The 18,670-nt window shown below is 39.8% G+C and overlaps 1 protein-coding gene across 1 annotated transcript in view; it reads right to left on the bottom strand.

Moving 5' to 3' along the window:
• Window positions 1-18,278, bottom strand: part of Map2 (microtubule associated protein 2) — a 268,392-nt gene extending 250,114 nt beyond the window's left edge. Inside the window, exon 1 of the mRNA XM_052193488.1 lies at window positions 18,100-18,278. The gene's annotated coding sequence lies outside the window, so the exon portion shown is untranslated. The remainder of the gene's footprint in view (window positions 1-18,099) is intronic.
• Window positions 18,279-18,670: the final 392 nt, after the last annotated feature.

The raw sequence follows: 18,670 nt of genomic DNA on the forward strand, positions 1-18,670 counted from the left end.
TGGCCCCTGGTTCTGGAAAGACTCAGTGAAACAGTATTCAGCAAAACCAGAACGGGGAAGTGGGAAGGGGTGGGTGGGAGGACAGGGGAAGAGAAGGGGGCTTGCGGGACTTTCGGGGAGTGGGGGGGCTAGAAAAGGGGAAATCATTTGAAATGTAAATAAATTATATCGAATAATAATAAAAAATAAATAAAAAAAAGCTTAAAAAAAAAAAAAAAAAAAAAGAAATGCAGTTTCTAAAGAACTCTGGCTCATACAAGGCTTGAATTTGATGGCAAAAGACTGGAGGCATGGAAATCAAATATTGCATTTTTAGATGAAAGGTCCAGAAAAAAGTTGAGCGAGAGTAAAGATGGAAAGATATATATTTAGGACATATATATTTAGAAGTCTGTGATAACTTCTGGTTTCTTACTTGGAACACTTCCATGACATAGATGAGATCTGAGAGAACAGTGGGGCCTGGTGGCAGCTGAAATGAGCTTCGTATGAACATGGTGCATTTCTGATGTCTAGACTCAGGCATGAAGGCACCTGACAGGTACTTGAGTACATGAGCCTGACTTTCAGGGAAGAAGTCCCAGCTGGGGATGGAGAGGACAAAGGCAAAATACAGACATTTGTCAACACCCTAATGGTGGAAATGGTCTTCCAGTGTGAGAAGACACATATGAAGCCTTCTCTTATTTCATTCAGTTAAATGAACTGAGTTTCAATCCTTAACTATTTGGACACCCTTGATGATGTTACCATCATACAAAAGACAAAAACGGAGATAGGTATTGATAGCAGCCTCAACAAGTCTTCCCATGCCCTCAAGAATATGAGTTTAAAGGATTTCTACTTTCTTCAATTTAATAGTTCGTGTCACAAAAAAATACTGTCCTAAAGCAATGTTTTAGAGTTCCTTTCCACTGACAATTCATCCTACCATTTCAGAATCACTATGTCTGACTGACATTAAATATCAAGGCTTAATGTGAACAGCCAAAACAACATTTACACCAGTTTGAGTTATGCACAGCATTGATTAGGACAGTTAATGCTTTATAAAGCACTCAAATTTGAGAACAAGTATAACAGAAACTAGTTGATTCATGAAAATCCTTAAGTTTGAAAGATTTCCTAGGTTTTCTCATTGTGGCTAATATAAAACTCCTGGCTATGTTTATAATCTTACTATTCTGTCTTAGTGTAGCATCCCATGGGAAGTCCTCTGTTTCGATTCATCAGACCACATGGATTGAAAGACAGCCCATACTAGTAGCCCTGTCGTCCTTCTGTTCAGACCCTATCTACTGTGCTGATGCAGTGATGGCATGTGTGGCTTCCATACACTGTCATCCTGTGATCTGGACCCAGGCCCAGCAGAATCGAAGGTCTGTCTCGGTTAATTCAGCTTCCCAGCTTCTCAGCATCCCAGACAATCCATGGTTGTGCCCACTCCGTTCCTTGTAAATCACTTCCCTCTCAGCTTTTCCCTTCATCATTCGTGGCTTGCCCATAGTCGGAAACCCTCCTGAACTCTTACCTCACTCTGATTGCACTGATATTGTTTGAAAGAAATAGCTCTCATTATGCCCTCTCCATAATTTACATTTTAATTATAACTCCAAACAGCTGCCCTCCGCTGTGAAACGCAGTACAATGATTCCTTCAGCCGTGCCTCCTTTCCGAAAGCATCATATCCTCCAAGGGCACAGCAAGTAAAAGCGTTCTCAGAAGATCTCGAAGGGCATCTGTATATCATCTGCAGACAACAAGAACCCCAATGGGTCCCCGAGAAATGTTTGCTTCATAGTAAATCTGATGGATTATTTTAAGACTTACTACACAATTACATGTAGGTAATTAAAATGTGACCATACAGAAAGCGAGTAAAAAGATTTCATTTATTATCTTTAGATATTTTATTTTAGGAACACACCAACTCCCCCCAAAGGACAATGACAATAAAGAGTCTAGGGTTGAGTCTCTTCCAAAAGCTTTCATTACTTATATCCTTAAGGACAGTTATGTGTTAACAATCATATTTTAACACATAGTGATCACAAATGGTCATTTTAACTCATAACCGTATCACCACGTGACTCTTCTTTTACTAAGGGTTATCATATGGGTATTCCTTCCTCCAATGGTTTTTATTACTTCTATTTTGTTTCTTTTTTATCAGACAGGGTCTCATATATGACAGGCTGGTCTTCAACTTGTTATGCAGCTGAGGAAGACCTAACCCCTAACCTTCTGACCTTTTAGCCTCTGCCTCCAGAATGGTATGTTAAGTGCTTGTAATCAGGTAAGCTAGTGATGGTGAGGTATTTCATCACAGCCTGTAACTTACCAATAGAGTGTGAGGTGTCTGCCTTCCTTCCCTTGTCAAGCAGCTCCTGGATGGGAAAGACCCAATCTAATTTTGTTCTTTATATTGCTAATATGGCAAGTCACAGAAAGGGGGCTCTAACTGGTTTTTAATAAGCAATGCAGAATATAAGATAGCCGATCTCAGTGAATAGATGGGTTTCCTCTTAAAGGCTCCTCCTTGCTCTAGCCATCCTCTGTGACACCTGCTTTTTCCCTAATGAAAACAAGTGTTTGCCCAGCCTTCTAACCACTGCAGGCTTGGCAGAGCAGATGCCTGGTAACAGGAGGAACTGATTCACACACAGGGTGAACTACTGTGTTTCCTTTCCAGTTAGCCTCAGAACATGAAGCTGTCTTGGAGCTAATCAAAACTAGTCCCTCACACTGTAATTTGGGAACTGGAAGGCCAGAAAGTCAAATGACTTTTTTAAGGTCTCAGAGAGAAGGCAGTGATAATTACAAGCTTCCTATGTTTTTTCAAAGGCAAATATGTGTATTCTATTTTTTTAAAAATGGATGTTTTTATAAGAGAGACTTAATCTTGATACCTCCAAACTTTACCACTCAAAAAGGTACCACTTCTTTTTTGTTGTTATAGGTTGCAAAATGTTTGCTCATAAAGTTTTCTCCTAAACTGTTGTAAAACTATATATAAGTTCATTTAAAATATTTATTGTAAACTTTTTTCACCTGCAATTTTCTTGGCAGTAAGAAATGAGTCATTGCAAAATAGTGAGGATAAAATATTATTACAGATATTATATGCAAAAATTAAAAATTATAATTTCACATCGTGGCATGTCACCTACTTAGAAAGTTAACTTATTGTATTATTCAAAGAAAAATATCTAAAATAGAACTATTTTTTAAAAATGGTCCTGATCTGTGTATTACAATCTCAAATGCTAATCATATCATAACAGAATGATTTTAAATCATGATCAAACACTTATTGTATGGGGTATAAAAAACCTACCCAAAAAGGTCAGAAATTAATATCTATTGTATGATAAACTTTTCCTAGGGAGACAGAACCCATATGTCCACTCACCTCAGACAGAAAACTCATAACAGACCAAAGTACAGATACCACTAAGTCCAACTTGATGAGTTAATTTGTTTTATTGGGGTTGCTTACAGAAGTATAATGAGGAGTTACTTACAGGAGCAGAAGCCGCATCACCAAGGCCCACTCCTGTTAAGAAACCTGGAGCACACTGCACAGCCTGCGGGCAGCTCAGCAGGTTGGAGAGTGTCCTTTCCAAGTGACTCTGGTCTAAACCTCTCTGGACAGCTTGGCTGGTTTCTGCTTCCACCCTGCAGCTTGGCTGGCCTGAGAGTCTTCCTTGCAGCTTAGCTCTAAAAGTCTGAAAGGGACTCTCAGCTTGTATTGCTTACTCTGGCAGGGATGTGCCGAGTGAATCTGGTCAGTTTCTGGAACTTCCTGAAGCTACTTTGAGTTGTTTGCCTTCCTTCTCAAAGAACTTCGCGGTATAATGGAAGGCTTTAACTTCAGAGGAAACTGTTACACCATATTGTATTCCAAAGACACTGGATGCATGGCCTCTGTGTATCCATGTTATACACAACAGTCTCAAGTACAGAGATAAGTTAACATTCATGTAAAGTCTCATAGCTGTATGTTAACAAGAGTGATGACTGTTATCTCCAAATCATTAAGGATTGTCTAATAGGACCCAGAACTCACTATACACATGAACTTACAGAGTCAACTTTTCTGTGGAGTAAAGTATTTTTTCATGGTTCTTCTCATTTCCTGGGAATACATAGAGTTTTCTTAAAGGATAATTCAAATTCAACTTCCAGGTATTAAATTTATAAATCTATGTTGACAGGTTTCCCTTTTATGAAATACAAACGCACACAACACACATGCACACAGGCACATACACAGCGGTCAAGGTATTCAAAGTAGCATTAACATGAATAAATAAGGATCTTAATGATATGTGGCTGCAGACTTGACTGATCAGTGACGTAGTATCAGACATGTCAAATATACAGAGCAGCAATGTGGGTTCATGGAGATGACAGGAAGTAAAATGGGAGTGACATAAGGTGATCCCCAAGCAATCCCCTTTCTGATTTGCATTCCCACCTCTACAATGTTGGAGCTACAAAGACACTCGACAGGTATTCAGTGATGAATCTTCCTGACATTTGTGTGTGACTTTAAATGTTTTAACTTTTAAATTTTATTAACTTAATTAGTAAAAGAATAAAATATTTACTTTTGTTCAATACAGTTATTTCACTTAACATAAAATTAAGATGCATCTATCCCTATAGAAGGCATTTCTATGGTATAAATACTTAGCTCTGACTATCCTAGCATCCCTCAAAACTATGACACATCATTATCTGCTATAACTACCATCTTGTCCACTAGCTCTATCAAATTTATTCCATACACATAACTTTAATCTTATATCTTCTGACCTCTCCTCACCTGCCTGCTAACCTCTTAATTTTCTGGTATTTACTATTCATTCTACTACATGCCTATGTGTCTTCCCTCCCATTCTTCTGTCCCTCCTTCCCTCCCTCCCTCATTTCCTCCATCGTTTTTTCATGATCATACACAGAACTGGCCAGCTTGTAAGACTGACTGTAGGATGACCTTGAAGTTCAGATCCTCCTGGTCTACCTCCTGAGTGCTGGGATTACAGGTACACGCCAGCATGCCCAGTTTTATGCAGTGCTGGAGACTGAAGCCAGGGCTTCACACAGTGTGGCAAGCGCTCAACCAACTGAGCTACATCCCCAGTGCTCTACTCTATTTTAATGATATTCTTTTAATATTCTACATCTAAATAAAACTGCATAACATCTGTCCTTCTGAGACCAGTATTTTTTAACTCTAAAATGAAATCCTTATAAGAACCGATACAGACTTTTCCAAAAGAACATTTTTTTCAATTCTATTATAGATTGGATTATAAGCAGTTATATAACATAGGTATCACAAATTTGAAATACAGTTTCTGTGTTAAACATATCACGTGTCTCTGTATATGTACACTTAGATTTGTGAGGGTGATAAATAGTAAGAAATCTGACTCCCAGGAGTCATGATGTAGGTTATGTCTTCACTTTGTCTTTTAGACTCTGACACACGTCCAGAAGCAGCATGAAGAAGCCCTGCTCTGCCAAAGCTAATAGCTCTCTCTTGACAAGAAACACATTCCACACAGGCCTGACTCAAAGCTCTGAACTTAGTGTTGGGTGCGTATTCCCTTTTCTTCAAGTCTGAGAACCTCGGAGGCAGACAATCATTTGCAAAATGCTATTGGAGTTTTTTTTCCAATTTTGTGTCCAGAAAAATGCTAAATAAAATCACTGAAATTAACTAAATGATAAACTAAATTTTTTATTTATCACAGGAAGTAAAGTCATGGTTATTTAATTTGTTCCAAAATAACTGGTGACTGTTTTTATGTTGTTGAAATGTCCTGTGATATAAGAAAGATCCCATAGCATACAACCTATTTTTTAAACCTGGAAATAATCAATAGTAAAATGAAGGTTAAATATATAGGTGCTATTTATAAATTATTTATAAATTCATTAAATAGATCTCTCTCTCTTACACACACACACACACACACACACACACACACAACTTATTTTGGCCATGAGAAATCAATATAAATTGAATTTGCTTATGAAACATAATTACATCATCTTTTCATTGTGATTTAAAAGCTTTTAAACCTTTCCTTCTGATATCTACTTTGTATATTTTGGTACAGTTTCATGGCGTAAGTTTGTACTTGTCCATGGACAATGTTTTCTTTTATTCTAATCAATTCTGATCATGCCTATGACCATCACTCAACATATTGTCTAAGTTTCACTATGTTGAAACATAACTTATTAGACTTTCTACTTCACTTTGACTCTAAACCATAAGAACAATGAAGAAAACCAGTGAACCTCACATATGGAGAAGGTAGAATAAGAAGGTAGAACAGCAGGCATGCTATAATTTATCTTTTTCTTTCATGACATTATTTTTCCTATTCTACCTAATCTTTAAAGATGAATTTTATCGTCCACCTTGGCACACTCCTTATCCTTTCATTATTTATGTCTAAAAATCATAAAGTCACAAATAATTAGCACCGTGATCTTTCAGGTAATGGTCATAGGAAGCATCCTTTGTTTCACAATTGACTCATTTCTAGAATATCCAATGACCTCACTATTAATTTTAATGAGACAATTAAAAGGAAAGTTACCCTTTAAAAGCACAAGGTTAAAAACTTAGAAATTGGGAAAAATGAATAATAATCCTTTTATCTTTGATTTGTTTTATATAGCTTCTAATTTTAAAGTATATATATTGTGCATGGATATGATATAACTTCAATAAATGCCTATATTATTCAATGACTTTATATCCACATGGCTCCTACATCATTGACTTCCCCAGATATATCTTTCTCCATCTCTGCCAGCATCTCACCTGCAGTCCTTCATATTGATCTTTGATAAATTACTTGTTAAAATGTCTAACCTTTCTAAGGCCCTGAATCTCCCACTCTCAATGGGCTTGTTTCTCTAAATCACACAATAATAGAGCAGTGGGTCGCAAAGTCTTCAGCAAACCTCTATCTTCAAAAATACTTACATTACAATTCATAATGGTAGCAACATTACAGTTATGAAGTAGCAATGAAGATAATGTTATGTTTGGGGGTCTCCACAGTACGAGGAGCATTAGGGTCACAGCATTAGGAAGGTTGAGAACCACTGCTATAGAAATTCTAGACCTGCCACTGTTCTCTTGCTGGTTCCAATATATCATGACACCACACTCTTCATCTCGTTCTCTGGGTCACCGGCTCTGATGAATTTGGCATAAAGTCAAAGCTTCTATAGTCACTCTGTAAGGATCTACAGACCTCATACCCTTGGCTCCCTGCCCCTAAACAGCATTTGATCTTGTGTGCTTTGCTCCCCTTTACTTGAGCACCTTTGCTTTCAATATTGTCTCGCCAGGTTTCTATTCCAAGGCGAGCCTCTCTGGGCCCCAGGGCACATGCTACTACCATTCTGAAGCCTTTTACTCCTGCACATGGTGATGAATTTCACATCTGAATTTGCATACTTCATACTTTATATCATCATTTAGAATATTCTTAACACTCATTTGGCTTTCTGTATTATTATCATTACAGGTGAGTGCTTTGTTATTTATTCTCTGACACAAGCATAATTTATACAATGGAGGTTCATTATTTTCTTGAGTCATCCTAAGTTCCTTTTGCCTGTTCTTTTTCATAATGTTTCACTTTTTATTTGATGTTTAGTGATTGCTCAATGAATAGTTCAACTGAACAGCCCATAGATGAGTGAGATTCTAAGAATAATACTCAAAATTTAATATGCAATTATTTGTTCATTTGTTATTACTATGCCAGCATTTGAATAACTATAACTAGCTATGAGAATATAAATGAGTATAAATAATGGCTTCACACTGAAGTAATTAATTTTATAAAGTAAGCTTTAAAATAATGGAAGTCCAGGATAGAGGATCAAAGAAAAATGAATAGTAGTTTTATATTTCATTGTCAAAAGTAAAAAAAAAATACTGATTTAACTGAAATTGAATTTGCTATGATAAAATACAGTGATACCATCTTTTTATTATGACTAATCATATTTTTAAATCTTTACTTCTAATACCTGACTTACTTTGTACATTTTGCCTCAACATTATGGGCACAATCTCATGTCCCTGGGCAATGTTACGTTTGTTTCAAATTGGATCAGACCAATGGACTGATCACTCAAAGTTTTATTTGTGTTTTGAAAAAGTTTAGTAGCTATAATTATACAAAGGAAAATTGACTAAATTGCTTATCTTCTACTAAGGGGATACATTGAGAGAAATAACACAGCTTCATATTATGTCAAAAATATAAGACATCAAGTATCTAGTGTATTTGTTTAATGTTACGTTTAAAAAAAGCATTGCATCAAGAGTGCAAATAACCAAATAACGAAAAAAATATACCAAATGCTGCTTTAGTGTAAAGGATGTGTGTGTGTGTGTGTGTGTGTGTGTGTGTGTGTGTGTGTGTGTAGAAAGTATAGTGATTATTAACTGCACAGATGATCCTTGGCCATCATAGATGAAACTAACTCACCTAAATTGTCAGGACATTTTTTTACCTCCACCTCTAAGCAAAGTATATTCTCCAGTTAGTTGCAGACTTCCATGGCCTGTAGATTGTTCCTTGGCACATGGAACTGTTTACAACCAACGGTGCTATGAAAGGACACTCAACGATGAGCTTTATGTTAAAAACAGAATCAGTTTTTATCTATTTCTCTCAAACATGGATTTGAACTGTTCCATTTAAAGGTCTTTGAACAACTTAGTGTGGGTACAAAAAGAGTAGTTTAAGTTAAGAGTCTGTTTTTCTCTAGCAGAAAAGGGATATAATTTAAAATATTGTTCAATAAGTTACTACTCCAGTCTCCACCATTGGTTTCTGAGTTATGAAATTATTGTTCTCTTGTGATTTAACATATTAGTGAATAAGATAAAGATCTTGCTACAGGGATTTAGAAGACATAATTAAATCTCTGAATGCTGTGAAATATTTTCGAAAATAATCTTCTTTTACAATCTCAAAAATGTGATCACTGCAAGTTAAATAGTCAAATGGTGTGGGATTTTCCCTGTCCAATCACATTAGGGCAGTGGGAGGCCTGTGATTGGACAGGGAAAGGGATGCAGAGCTAGAGTCGAGGAGAGAGGAGTGTCTCAGGGTAGGAGGAGGAAGGAAGATGACCGCTGACGTGTATATGGCATTTTCTAGCCACAGGTAGCTATGATTGCTACTTGATTGAAGGTTAGAAATATTGGGATAAACCTTTTTATCATTATCAGTTGGCTCTGAAAGTATTGTATTGGCATTTTGTAAATTGTGATATTATTGTTATATAAATCTGATTGGTTAATCAAGCTTTGAGAGTCTTGATTCTATCCGGTTACTGGGTATTGTGTTATGTAACCTTGAGGTTGGCGGTTCCATTTGATTGCTGGAGTGTAGGACCACCAGTTACAGGGGATTGTGACAGAGAGGAAACTAGTGGCTCACAGAACAAGTGAGCCAGATGTTGTGGGGGCTAGCTCCAGAGAGTTGGCTGTGGCAGCAGGAGCGCGAGAGCGGGCGTGGTCTGACCCCGGGGAGAGTTGGCTGGTTTGATTGTTTTAATATTTCTCCTAACTGTCAAACTGTGCTGCAGGATACTCAGGAGGATTGGCATCTGCCTTCTGCTTTACTTTCCGGTTTCATTAGCTACCCAGGTTCATCAGATTCCTATCATTTTTCTTCTTTATGATTCTCAGCTATGTTCTGCCTGTGTTGATATTACTCCCTCTGCTGAATGCTTACCCACCTCTGTAGCCTCTGTAGCTTGGTATTTATTACTCTTGCCTACAAAGGCAGTGTATCCCATTGAAACCAAGCTCTTGATATATATATATGTGTGTGTGTGTGTGTGTGTGTGTGTGTGTGTGTATCCATTTTAGCATCTATTTGTCTCTGAATTGGGCATTCATTTTTGTTTTATTTGCTAACTTTGTGACCTCCTGATAAAATACTGGCTCTTTGAGGGCAGGAATTTGAATGGCTTCTCCTGAATTTCTTCACACTCAGAAAAGTGCCGTCATGTATTAAATGAATACATTCGTGAACAATTGCATGTGCTATAAGAAACACTGAGGTCACAACAACTTTATTGTCAAGGGGCAAAGAAACAGTGGGTGAGTCCTCCTTTTCATATAAGTATCTCATTTACTGAACAGTATTCACTCTTAACTGTTTAAAAATAATTTTTAATTTCAGACTATCAAGTTGAATCTGAGAGGACGGGCAGAGAATAAGTTTTCTCACAAGAGCTGCCTCTCTTGGCTTTGCCTGCTCGTGTGCAGTTAAGATGGTTCCCTATAAATGGTCTCTACTGAAGACACTTCTGAGAAAACCATGCTCAGAATTTGACATGCACATATAGGTAAAATCCTGTAAGGAATACTCTCCTGCCTTCTCAGTGGCAAAACAGGTGCACGTGCACTCTGATGGTCAATATGTTCCTCAAGAGGATCAGGACACCCTGCCTGGCATTCTCTCACAGACACTGGAATCCCTTCACTCCCCAGAGAGGGCTAGCGTTTCGGTCTTCAGCAGCAGAGAATGTGTTCCTCTTTAAATATTTAAGCATGCTTTCTGCTTAATTTCTTTCCTCCAAGATGCACTTCATGCCTTTCAAATATTTGTCAACTGAAGACTCCACAATGCCTAAGCAGCGTGGGTGCAGGTGTAGTGCTACTGAACACAGTAACCATGGCAACACCTAATTCCCATTTAATTTGCTATTTCCTTAGAAGAAGCAAAAACACAAGAAGGATGGTGCACTGTAGGCAGAGAAACAGGAAGGCTCACAGGAGTGGGACTGTAAGTGGGAATTCGACACAGACAGCAGCCCACAGGCTTTCTCCTTCACTTCCTTTAACTAAAAATGCCAAGGCTGGGGAAGCACAGAAACTATTTTTGAGAAAAAAAACATTTATGGTGCTGCATATCAGAAAAGTTCAACCTGGTTATTTTGGTTGGACTCTCTCTGTACGCAGGACCAAGTTTAAGCATGACCCCAATGAACCTGAAGGCCTCCATGAAGATAGTTCAAGGTGATTTAAACTCCTTGGCTGTCCAAGTCGCCTGAGTCTGGGCATTCCTCCCCAGAGTTTAAGCTTCTTTCCTCTGAGATCCAGCCCACAGGAATGGCCCTGGAGCAGGAGCCTCTAACTGTTTCCTGGATCAGATTTAGTCTCTGGGCTTCCATGGGAGACGCTGGCACACGGCTAGTTGGAATGGCCCTAACATTCCGAGTCCCTCCCACTTTTATATCCATTTGAGAGTCAACTGAGTCACAGGACTAGGCAGGTACAACTGCCACCTCACTCCACCCTTGGTTCAGACAACAGAACATAGCAGGCCTGGGGACACAAGGCCAGGGCGGCGTGCGTCTTCCATCGCATCCCTTAAAGCCAATGAGTCTGGGCACAGATTACAGAGTCTCATACATCGTTCCAAATGAGTGACCTTAGGAAAGTCACTCATTGGCTGCCTGCCTCAGCTGGCTTACAGATACATCTTTATCTGTCAAATACCTTTAAATTCATACATAGTTAATAAAATCTTGTCAGCTGATGCCCCTTTAAGTGGTAGAACACAGGCACAAAAGAACAGCTTTAAGAATACACAATTTTTTTTGTCAATTTAAGTGGTTTATTTTTTTTTAAACACGGTCTTATGTAGCCACAACTAGCTCTGTTGTAGAAGTTTATTTGATCCTCTGATCCTCCTGTTTTCATCTTCAGAGAGCTAGGATAACAGCTCTACTGCCAATTCCATGCCGGAACTCTAACTCAGAGCTTCTGCACGGCAGAACTACATCCCTCAACTAATCTGAACAACTTAAAATATTATGGATATAATATTTCCAGGCACCTAAGTACACAATCCTTTAAAGCCAGTGAGTTCTCGGGGTTACAAAGTACAATCATGCTGTTTAAAATACAGATATATTAGGAATATAAAGGCGAAGATTGTATTTCAAATCAGGTAACTCATTTTAATGACTTGCTTTAAAAAACAAAAAAACAAAGAACTATAGGCTCTTATACATCCCCATGATATTCCCTGTAAAATCCACATGAGTCTCTGAAATCAGAATGTAGAGGACTGTACAAAGCTTTTGAAGCTTCCAATTTGGGTACCAGCCACACTCACTTAATGTATCCCACTCAAAAGGAAAAGGGAACAACAAGAGTGACAATAAACTTCCAAGTTTCACCCAAGACCACCCCATCCTATTCTGGGACACTCTGCATACACTTTATGAATGAAGCCAACTTCAGCCTGAGTTGCAATGTTTCACCTACAACTGCTCCATCCTATATTAGGACACTCTGCATACACTTTATGAATGAAGCCAACCTCAGTCTGAGTTGCAATATCCCTAGCTCATTTCAACAGTCAGAGCCAAGTCAGAGCCAAGTCAGAGGGTCATCATTCCGCTAGAAACTGAATGGTCTTCTAGTAGCTTTAGTACTTACGTTTTCTGTGCAGCAAAATTCCTCAGGTCCCTTCCATCCTCACTCCTGCTATTTAAGGGAATGTTAAGTGCACTCACTGTCCAGGGAAAAGCATGCCACCCAAACCTTACAAGAGGTAAGTTTAAATAGCAAGTTGTTTTAATGGAGGCAATCTTTATCAACAGAGAAAACCCTTTGCCTCTAAACATAAACTTTAGTTTCATCCTTGGGACCACTCCTGCCAGATATGGAAACAACTATATCTTATAGCTTTCTTTTTAGAGCAATGGAGTTCAGATCCCACTGTTGTAAAGTTCATCAAATACACATAACACATCCCCACACTTTAAACCCTGAAGACTATGCAAGTGATATGTACATATTTGTTACATCGTATTTTCCAGAGAAGGACAGGGGAAAACATGTATTAGGTTCAGGATTTTTTTAAAAAATATGTTTAATTGGGGGCTAGAGAGATGGCTCAGTAGTTAAGAGCACTACTGCTCTTCCAGAGGTCTTGAATTCAATTCCCAGCAACCACATGGTATCTCACGACCATCTTTAAAGGACCTGATGGCCTCTTCTGTTATGTCTGAAGACAACAGCTACAGTGTACTCATATATATAATAAATAAATAAATATTTATTTATATATATACACATACATTATATATACACATATATTTAATCTGCCATTGGTTAAATTACAGACATAGGGCTAATGTACTTTTAAATCTGCATGCTTTGCTTTGCTTTAAAAAATGCTTCTTACTTTTCATGTAAATTGTACTGAATACTAAATTTCTCATGTGGAACTTTGTAGAATGTTTTTAAATTAAATAAAAATCCAACTGACTAAATAACAGTTGATCTCAAATATAAGACACTATGTGTGCACACATGCATGTGTGCATGTATGTGGATGTATGTGTGTGGATGTGTGGATGTGTATGTGTGAGTCTGTCTTAGAAGATAATCACACATTCATATACCACAGCTCCCATTTTAGACTTCTGTGAAATACAAAACAGGCAGAGTTAATGGACTAATAAGTTGTTTCAGGTACTATAGTAAAGGAACTATACGATAAAAACAGAAATTTTTGTTCAAACAATGAGAAGTACGTGTAGTGGATAAGGGGGTCAGAACTGTTCCTTGCTATGCCCCATGGCATTTCAAAACATAGGAAATCCCTAAATGAATCCTAAAGCCACTTTCTCCCTATTTCACAAATGAAGCTGCAAGATGGAATGCCACTTATTCACATAAAAGTAGGCTTCAAAGTATTAATGTTTTCATCCTGCTCAAGAGAATACAAAGAAAATAACTATGTTACTAATTTTGGAGTTAAGGTAGACAAATTTAGTAGGAAAACTTCAAAACTGATAAGATACACAAATCTAGTAGTAAAAGTTCAAAGCTGGACATTACTGAATTGCCTTTGTGGCCCTAAGTAATAAATGAGTTTAGTTAGGTATCCCAGAGATACTAACTCCTGTCACCAGCACTGTAAGACCCTGAGGAAGGAGAGTGGACCTCAAAGTAAGTCTGAGCTCCCATTGGGAAATCCAGGCCCTTTATGCTACATCAGGATACATGGAGACACATTGTCTCAAAGTAAATAAATAAACAAAAGGTTAGGTTGCCCTAAAAATGTTATTAGTATCTCAAAAATCAGACAGACAATGATAGAATAGATGGTAGGTAGGTAGATATATAAAGAGATAGATAGATAGATAGATAGATAGATAGATAGATAGATAGATAGAATTTGTCCCCTCTGTTACATGTTGTAACAACAACAAAAATATTTTCCAGACCTCCCCTGTGTACAATATAAATTTAACAACACACTGAAAGAGAATCTGTTCTTTCTTCTGTTCCAATTGCCAAATAATTCCCCTAAAACATGTAAATAAAATATAGCACAGCTGAACATGTTACCACAAACTGGAATGTTCATCTCTTGGAGAGGAATGATCAAAGTTCAAAGTTCAAAGGTTAGATTCAAAATGTTTCCCATAAAGTCAACTGATGGTGCTCACATTGTTTTAGACTTTTTAATTCACCACAGACCTGCTTTCAATAAGTGTCCCATATAATTTTAATAAGAAATTACCCACAGCCTTAAGCTCAATGTAATGCTGTGGGAGGAGAGGGGACACAACATTGCATGGAGGTAGAAAAGCAAAACAGATTTCTTCTACCACCACCCACGTCCAGAAGAGCTCATCTGCACCCTCACAGGAACAGACACTTGGCCTCTGAGAATTTCCTTGTATCCCTCCTCCCCTCTAAGCTACCTCCCACCCAGACTTTCCCACAGACCCTCTCCCTTGGTTTCAGTCCTTTATAGATCCCGTCTTCCTTAGCTATCCCAGATTTGCTTTTGGTACTTGAAAGAGATCCCTGGTACTCATCATTCTTTGAGAACATCAGAAATTGATAAGAACTAACACAGCTCAGACAAAGACATAAGAGTGCCAGAGCTTCTTAGAATCTGTAACTCATGGGGATGCAACACAAGAGTCAACAGATATTCCAAAATGCCTCCCTTTAATTAGTGACTTACCTAAGTCCTAGCATTAAGAGTTAATACTGATCTGAGAGTATTTTCTTTATCTCTGGTTCTTTATTTATCTGTTAAGAGGAAGATGAGCATTGAAAAGTTTTTAACAGTAAGAGTCACCCCAAGCTCCTCCCAGAAACATAGAAGTCAGTTTCCTATGCTCTGTCTCACAGAGACAGTAATGAATCATAGAGCAGAATATCTGATGGCATTTCTACATCTAAGCAAATGTAATACCTACTTGATTTTAAATGCTAAAGTGCAACAGTGTAATCTTTTCTGTCATCTAACAGCCAGTAAAATTCAACAAATATATGTGTGTCCTAAGGAAATATTAAAAATTTACCAAACAAACACTTGTTTTTCTTTCTTCAGTCTGACATTTAGAAAATGTGTAAAGTAGTTTACAATGGCGGATGCAGGGGGAGGGCGTTGAAATTTTTCCTTCAGGCCTAGAATATTCTGTGCCAAGTTTCATTTTTGGCTGTGTTTTTTCTGGCCAAATCCAAGACCCCTGAAAAGAAATACATAAAAGAGAAAACTATGCCTTTAACCTTAGCAGAGCAGCACTGGCAGAGGCAACTGTGGGAAGAGCAGGGCTTCTGGCCTGGGAGGGGCGTGCTGCTGGAGTTTGGTTTTCATTGAGAGGATGCCGGCTCCCTCAATGAGAATGCATCACCTACTGGCATGAGGTCATGGCTGTGCCAGTTTCCCTGGGTCAGACTCTCTCAGCACATTCTTTCTCCCTCCTCCCTGAGAAGGCGCCATAAACAAGTCAGAGAGAGAAAGAGAGAAAGTGTGCTGCTGTGGAGTGAGCACATCCTAAACTCAAATGCCTGCAAACTCTGGCTCCACCTGTGGTAGTCTAGACAAAATTAGGGTCAGGGAACAGGACAAGAACAGCCAGCCAGAAAGGGCTCGCTTGGTTAGAGGGGAGGGGAGGAGTTAAAACAGGAGAGAAACGAAGAAAATACAAAGTCATGTCACTAAAATATTAAGGTGTTTTGTTTAAGGGAAGCTAAATTTATGAACTGCCATGATGTCTTGTTGTATGCCAAACAATTTCCCACCTATGAGGTTACAAACTTTGGAAATTATATAAATGTTCCAGCAAAATGAGAAATATGAAAGTATAAAATTAAGCAAACCACAGGTAAACAGCATGCATCAAATAATAAATCAGTGGTCTGATAATACCAAAGTCAGGAATGCAGATCTTAAGCTGAGAGAATCAGACAAAAACCTCAAGGAAATTAATGTTACAACATATATATACAGAGACATGGGCACAAGTCCAATGGTTCCCTACTGAAAAGAAAACAGGACTTTCACCTCATCTCCATGGGGAGGTCCTGTGTGCACCGGGTGAGGGGAGACCACTGGAACTGATTTGCAAATCCATAAGGTTTTCTACTAAAAATAAGACACTAGGTTCCATTGAAGGAATGCTCTTGTCACCTTGGCTGTAATCTTCCTTGTGGGCATAAAATCAAGAGCATTTTAAAAGGCTTTTGTTTGTTCCATCTATTTTGACTGCCAAAAATATCATACCGGCCCACAGTAAAATGACAGGGTGACAGTGTTCTGCTTTTACTTGGGGCCGGTACCTGCAGCTCACACATTATGCACATTTTGCATAATGTGGCTCACATAAAAGGCTTTGTTCTCCATTGCCTCACAGTGGCTAAGAGCCTCCACTTCAGTTTACAGTCAGTTCCTCCCACAGATCATTTTAATAAAATTCTGTCTTTAATATTTAAGCCGGTTCCTTCCTAATATTCTTTTATTTTTCTGTATCACACCTGGAACTCTGCACCATCCAAGGATAGTTTTTGTGGACGTTATTTGTTGTTGTTTGGCCACATACATTTCATTTATAGCATATCTTCAAACCCCAGAAACCAAATCTTAAAAGATGTGCCTTTTAGGTATCCACTCCATTTTGTAGTGTGTTTGTAGGGCTTGTGTGTGTGGGGTGTGTGTGTGTGTGTGCCTGCATCTTGACAAAAGCTTCACACCCAGTTTCAAAGGGTGTCCTGGATGCCTTACACTCAGAGCTTACAACAGAGGCCAAACAGTAATTATCATAAGCCAGCTTGTTGCTAACCAAACCTTTTCGCCGATGCCAGAAGGAAAAACACCAATTTCCAGTTTTCAAGAATGGTGCTTTCTGACTCTAGTGCTCACTCTCCCCTCCCCCTCCTTACACACCCAAACACACACCTCCCCACTCAGGCTCCTAGGCATGCTCTGTCTTTAAATTTCCATCCTAGAACAAAGGCGAGGATAGGGAAGGCAGTCATTACTTCAGTTCCCCACTCCCAAAAAAAAGGCTTTGGAACTGAGAAATGAATACAAGAACAGATGCAGCTGGGTACCCACCCCTCTCATTTGGGAAGAAAGGACTGCAGAGAAACCCAAGCTCTGTCAGGCTGGTGCCTTCGAGCCCCGCCCTCTACCACCAAAGAACAGTTTCTTCATTTTCCTGAAATTGCCAATGTATATCAATTCTCCTTTTCCTGTTGTCTCTGGAGAAAGAATTTGAAATTTGAAATTGGCTCCCCTCACCTCTTTCTTCACTTTGCAGAGCTCTGAGGCTGTGAGCACACGGAGACAGGCACACATAACAAATTAATAAAATAAAAATAAATCCTCTATCTTTAATTCCCTTCCCTAGAATCTTTGTATAATTTCTTACCCTTCTTTCTATAGCTCGGGGAATATTAACTCTCAAAGCATACACCCTAACCTGAACGGAAGTTTTCAGTGGTTTTAAAGTGGTACCTAACAAGGTCACTGGCTCATCCTCAAATCTAGAGCTTCAGTACCTAGTCGGGTCTCTTGCCCTGGAGTGACATCTGGAGAGGTCAGGCCTGGACAGCGCCAGCCTGCGCGGACTCCCTTCCAAGGCACAAGGGACCGGACCAGCAGAGACCAGCCGGTCCGGTTCCTACTCTTCGGGCTGGCGGCTCCTCTCTGGCAGAGGCTCAGGAGGAAGGACCAGGGTGAGTTAGGCGGGACGATGTCTTACCTGGGCGCGGAAAGTGGACGCACCCGCGATCACAGCTGACTCGCAGAGCTAGAGCTCCTCCGTAGGAGGGGGCGGGAGACCGGGCGACCGAAGAACAAGGGAAAGAAGGAGAGGAAAGAGAAAGAGGCCGAAGGGAAGCGGAGGTAGAGAGGATGCTGCCGCCGCCTCCACCGCCGAGAGCCCGCGCAGCCCGAGCGCCGCCCCGTGCGCGTCCCAGCCCGGCTCCGCGGCCGCCCCGCCCCGGCTGTTCCCGCCCCGTGCGCGCCCCAGCCTGGCTCCGCCACGGTCCGCGCAGAGCCGCCACCGCCGCAGTGTAGGGGAGGGGGAGCACTGGGCCCCGCCTCCTGCCGCAGCCAGCAGCCGGCCTCGCGGGGACAGCCAGGCTTGGAGCCCCAGAGAGCCCCGCCCAGCCAAGGCCAAGGGCGGCGAGGGCAGCAGGGACCTGGCTCCTTCCTTCCCAGAGGTGGCCTGCTCTGCAGAACTGTCCCTTCAGGCTAGCAAAGTGAGCAGCAGAAACAAGCTGGCGTCCTTAAGGACGACCTTGGAAAGTCGGGGACAGTCGTTTCAGTCA

Source organism: Apodemus sylvaticus, chromosome 9 (genome assembly GCF_947179515.1).
Source record: "Apodemus sylvaticus chromosome 9, mApoSyl1.1, whole genome shotgun sequence".
Lineage (NCBI taxonomy): Eukaryota > Metazoa > Chordata > Mammalia > Rodentia > Muridae > Apodemus > Apodemus sylvaticus.